Here is a 6427-nt window from a genome sequence, read left to right on the forward strand (position 1 = left end):
TGGTATTGGGTGTGTCTTGATGCAGGATGGTAGGGTGATTGCTTATGCTTCACGCTAGTTGAAGCCTCATGAGAAGAACTACCTCGTTCATGATTTAGAGTTGGTAGCCATTGTTCATGCATTGAAGATTAGGAGGCATTATCTCCAATTTTTTATCATCTCGGGAAGGTTAATATGGTGGGCGATGCCTTGAGTAGAAAGGATGTGAGTATGGATAGCCTTGCATATATTCCAATTGGTGAGAGACCGCTAACATCAGATGTTCAGGCCTTGGCCAATCAGTTTGTGAGGTTAGATGTTTTGGAGCCTAGTCGGGTTCTAGCTTGCGTGGTTTCTCGATCTTCTTTATATGAGTGCATCAAAGAGCGTCAGCATGACGGCCCCCATTTGCTTGTCCTTAAGGACACAGTACAACACGGTGATGTCACGGAGGTTTCTATTGGAGATGATTGGGTGTTGCGGATGCAGGATTGAATTTGTCTGCCCAATATGGACGGGTTACGTGAGTTGATTCTTGAGGAGGCCCACAATTCATGGTATTCCATTCATCCGGGTGCCGTGAAGATGTACTAGGACTTAAGGAAGCACTATTAGTGGAGAAGGATGAAGAAAGATATAGTGGAGTACGTGGCTCGGTGCTTGAACTGTCAGCAGGTGAAGTACGAGCATCAGAGGCCTGGTAGTTTGCTTCAAAGACTTGAGATTCTTAAGTGAAAATGGGAGCGGGTTACTATGGTCTTTGTCGTTGGGCTCCCATGGACTTTGAAGAAATTTGATGTTATTTGGGTGATTTTTGACCGGTTGACTGAGTTCACACATTTCATTCCAGTTGTGACTACCTATTCCAGATTGTTCATCTTCACGGTGTGCCGGTGTCCATTATTTATGATCAGGGCACGCAATTCACATTGCAGTTTTGGAGGGCAAGGCAGCGAGAGTTGGGCACACGAGTTGAGTTGAGTACAACATTCCACCCTTAGACGGATGGACAGTCCGAGCACACCATTCAAATATTGGAGGATATGCTACGCACTTGTGTGATGGATTTGGGGATCCTTGGGATCAGTTTCTACCACTTGCATAGTTTGCCTACAACAAGAGCTACCAATCGAGTATTCAGATGGCTCCTTATGAGGCCTTATATGGGAGGTGGTGTCGATCTCTAGTTGGGTGGTTTGAGCCGGAAGAGGCTAGGTTGTTGGGCACGGATCTGGTTCAGAATGCCTTGGAAAAGGTCAAGTTATTCAGGATCGGCTTCGCACGGCACAGTCTAGGTAGAAGAGCTACGCTAATTGAAAGGTTCGTGATATTGCCTATATGGTGGGAGAGAAGGTATTGCTTAGAGTTTCACCTATGAAGGATGTTTTGAGGTTCGGAAAAAAGGGCAAGTATAGCCATCGGTATATTGGTCTTTTTGAGGTACTTGAGAGGATTGGAGAGGTGTCATACAAGCTTGCATTACCACCTAGTCTATCGGGTGTTCACCCAGTGTTTCATATTTCCATGCTCCGGAAGTATTATGGTGATCCGTCTCATGTTTTGGACTTCAGCACGAATCAATTAGATGGACATTTGACTTATGATGTGGAGCCGGTGGCTATTTTGGATCGGCACGTTCGAAAGTTGAGATCAAAGAATATAGCTTCAGTGAAAGTTTAGTGGAGAGGTCAGCAAGTCGAGGAGGATACTTGGGAGACTGGGCGGGATATTTGGAGCAGCTAGCTACACCTATTTGAGACTCCAAGTATGATTCTAGACCTGTTCGAGGATGAACGTTTGTTTAAGAGGAGTAAATGTAATGACCCGGCCGGTCGTTTAGACACTACTGAAAAATTGGTCTATGGTAAAGCATGGAAAATCGTTCCAATAGCCAGCTAAACCGTTGCCATAGAGGTGTGGGAACGGTTTAGAGCCCGTTCCATCAGGTCGCGTGCCAATAGAGCTATAGGAACGGTTCTTGGAACGATTTCAGTCAGTGTTGCTATAGAGCTATCTATCGCTACGGTTTTCCCTTTTCCTATTGGAACGATTATTCTTTTCAACTAGAACGGTTATAAACTGTTACTATACTGTGTATGCAACGGTTCATAACCGTTACCATATTATCTAGTTGAACACTTATGTAAGCTATTGTTACGGTTGTTTATGAGTATAACAACGGTTTCTTTAAGCTATTGTAACGATTTTATTTTTATTGCAACAGTTTATCATAAAGTATGATATTAATGGAAAAGCTATTGCATCGGTTTTAACTACCTATTGGAATGGTTTATAGAACATCTGGAACGGTTACAGGACCTATTGGAACGGTTTACATTATCTATTGGAACATCATTTTTATCCTATTGCAACGGTTCTAGTAGGTTATTGTAACAGTTCAGTTGAAACAAAAATACCACCCCTGTTGTAAATAAATATTTACATGTATAAGAAATTATAATACACTTAATTTAAATAAATCACAAAATGAAATAATAAATAATCCAAATTGTCCAACAAGCTAATATATTTATAAAGCAAAATATTCTATCCCAAGTGCATAAGTTTAATACATTTTAAGAGAGTATTAAGTTTCAAAATAATATTGATAACGAAAAATTCCGTAAACATTCATCTATAGCAATTCAAAATTCTAAATCTTCACTGCCTTCATCTTTCATTTCTTGATCTACTCCACCTACAAAAGAGGATAAATTAATAAAGTCATTACCCTTGAAGAGAATCCGATCTAAGAATGCTCATAGTACAAAATGCCAAGTAAATAAGAAAAGGACATGACATTCAAAAGAAGTCAGTCAAGCTAGGCCATGAATCAATAACTAATATTCAGAGTGTTCAAGACTAAAACAAAGGCAAGAAAGTTTGAATATTCTGTGAATATATGTTCACTCCGCAACAACAATACAAGCGCGCCAAACTTTATTGGGGAGCCAAACTTAGTGAGTAAGATATCACATAAATTTGTTACAACCTATTATTGCAATGGACTAATTTGTCTATCACATCAGTGTCCATAAAACTACGGATGCCTCAAAGATATAAAAGAAGAAGAAAATCAAACTTAAGTTCATCAATCAAAAATATATTACCACCAAACACAATAGGAAACATATGATAAGTGTGCCTATAACATAGTCTTTGAAGTTAATACACAGATAATGTGGGGCATTATCCTAAGGACTAAACGTTTTATAAATATAAGGTTGTCCCTGTATCATGTAGCTCCAGTGATGCCAAAATTGGAAATTTGAGACTCAAGGTGGCATATCGTAGATAACTGCAGCAACAACTAGCTTCAATATCAAACTGGTTAAGGATAGTATATGAATCCTCAATACGAAAGCAAGGATTGCTTTATAAATTATCTGCAAAATATTTTATAAAGCAATTCTGATGCAAGTTCTCTTGACGATTCATATTCACAAAAATCTATGACTAAAGAAAATAGAACGCGGACTAACACCTTTTTTTGTTTGTTTTGGTTTACTCCGAACTGATTATAAAGACAACAAGGTACTACACTATCCAGTTCGGTGTTAATGCTTCACATATCTTAACAAATGACCTTCAGAATATTCAAGTCCAAATATTAACAGGCAAGCACTAATCATTTTGGTTAATACCATATTGGGAGTATTAAAAAATCCTATGACCATGGCATCTATGTCATTTGAAACTGAGAGTTATCTTTCTAATTATTCATAGTAAAGGTTGAAGGAGAGGCATTGTCAGGAAGAAAAAAAGTGTTTAAAAGATTGGGACTGTTTCTACTCATATCATTTAAAGGAGAGTCAAAGAAATTTTCTATAGGCATAGCCTCTAAAATTCTACATGAACTCAGCTACGCAACCACATAATTACGCAGTGACTAAGTGCCATAGGAAAAGTAAAAAAATTACTAGACTAATTTGACTTTGTGAGAGAGAGAAAGAGAGCAGTGGTAGAAGAAGCAGCACAAGGAATGAGGAGAAGAAGAAGAAATAGAATAAGAGGTATAACATTTGATACGTATTGTCCTTGATTGTTACTCCAGTAGTTGGTCGATTGATTAGTTGAATAGCATCTTGTTGTGCAGAGGAAGCTTCTAGAAGTGACGAGCACTGAACCTTAGCATGTTTGGATCAAGTCGAATTTCTAGTTCAGACGCTGAAGTCGTGGGACGACGTTCAGGTGAACGAGCATTGAACCTTAGCATCTTGTAATTTATTGTTCCATAGCACCCTTTTGTGCGTTCAACTTTTCCTGCATTCTTTGTTGCTTCCTCTCTTCCATTTCCTCCATTTTCTACTGCATCCTCTCATTAGTAGTTTAGTTTTCTGTTTTGTCTTCAAATTTGGTAACTTAGACAGTTGAGTGATTATGTGTGATGGAACTTTTAGCTGTTTGTTGGACATATTATTTACTACCATTGACTTTTTCTGAAAATTATGATTCCTTTAATTTTTTTGAATCAATTAATTGTTGCTTCTATGTTTTAGCCACTCAATAGGGCACCCAAAAAAAGAGGAAAAAAAATTGGAGAAGAGTTTTTGCTTCTGCAAGAGGAATGAGAAAGTTTAGAACTTTTTTCTCTTTAGGTAAAGGAAATTGATTAAGAAACATAAGTCTCTCTTTATTTCTTTGTAAAGTTTGTGGTGTTTGATCTTCTAAATTATTGGCTAAAGAGTCATCGATTCCATTTTTCAACAGCTAAAAGGTTGTTTCTGCATATGAGACTATGACTAAGTGGTCTAGAGAAGCTCCAAACTTGTAATGGAAATGTATCAGTCTCTATATCTTTGTTTTATGAAAACAGTCAATTCTTAACTACTGCAACTGAGCTCCTCCACAAAATCCTAATTGCAGGAAACTCGGAAAACAATTTGAAAAATCTCTGACAATTGTTTGGGAGGATATCATAATATTAGTATCTTTATCAATCTCTAGGTCTGGAAAGCTGATTAACAATCGTAAGAAATAAGATTTCAATCCAGGCACCAAGCACAACAAGCCTACGTTTCTTTGTTACACCAATGAGCTAAGCAATATACCATATCAACAGCATATACCTCATCGTGGTAGCAACCACATAGTACGGTCAAATATGGACAAATATCTTACAAAAGGAAAGAGGTATTGCAGAATTCCAGATAAGAATGAACATAAGTTGAATAGCTCACCAAAAATTTTGATACCCCGGAGGAGGCTCGGATAGTTCACTCTGCTATCTGACATTAACAATTATATAAAGCTAAGTGGCCAGGATAAGCTCACATGTTTTGATTCCAAAAGATAACCCTTGGAGCCCCTATGTGAATGGAGTTAGTGGTATCTCTTTTATTTTCTATATGGCTTAATGAATATGAAATATTAAACTAGTGATTTCAATGATAACTGAATTTTAACAAGATGACGGAGAGTGAGCAGGTGCAATTGTTGAAAAAGAAGGCAGAGTATATTGAGAAAATGAACAGTAAACAGTAATACCCTAAACAACATTCAATGATAAACAACTTTTCACAACAAACCACTTTCTAACAAAGAAACACAGAACAAGAAAATACAATCAGAATGTGATTTACCAACAGAATAAAAAAGATCAATCATTTTTCCTTTCCAATTCAATAGGAATCTCACCAAAAAAATTGATTCTCAAAATAGATCACCTTCAGATCTGCAAAATATCCACCATATAAAATTAACTTCTATATGTTCCTAGATGAACAAGTACATAATTTCACCAAGGAAAAAACAAACATTTCTTATTCTGAAACCAAGAGACCTAATCACTTCTGAGTTTAGACCTATAAGTTTAAGCAAATTCTTGTCTAAGATTTTATCCAAAATTTGAAGTAAAAGACTGGTTGCATTGATGTAAAGGATTGTGTCCCCTAAACAATCTGAATTTGTAAAAGGAAATCTATGATTGAGAATGTAATGCTTAAGGATGAGAATTCATACATTATTTCACTAGTCCAAGCTGTCTATACTCGTTTATGCTATACGGATGACAGTATCCTATTCTGATATGGTGATATAATGTCTCTTGAATTGATAATGAAGAAATTCAATCTTTGGTCAAATCATCAATAAAAAAGAATCTTATGTGCTAACTGTTGGCAATTTAGCTTATATCAAGAGTGGAGGATGTTGGAAGAATCACAGGTTTCAATAAAGCTTAATTTCCTGTGACATACTTGGCATGCCCCATCTATTTTGGGAGGGAAAATGTGGCATATTTCAGAGACATTCTTGCTCAACTAACAGCACGAATACAGGGATGGCAAAGTAAATTAGTAACAGTTGGGAGGGGGGTTGTTTTGACTAAATTAGTTATTCATTCTGTGCCCCACATCTATTATATGTGTTTCTCCCTCCTAATGGAGAATGGATAAAAATTAAAGACAAGACCCCATGGGGAAAAGATCTGGCATAAAAAGATGCCTTT

The sequence above is a fragment of the Nicotiana attenuata genome, unplaced genomic scaffold (assembly GCF_001879085.1).
Source record: "Nicotiana attenuata strain UT unplaced genomic scaffold, NIATTr2, whole genome shotgun sequence".
Classification (NCBI taxonomy): Eukaryota; Viridiplantae; Streptophyta; class Magnoliopsida; order Solanales; family Solanaceae; genus Nicotiana; species Nicotiana attenuata.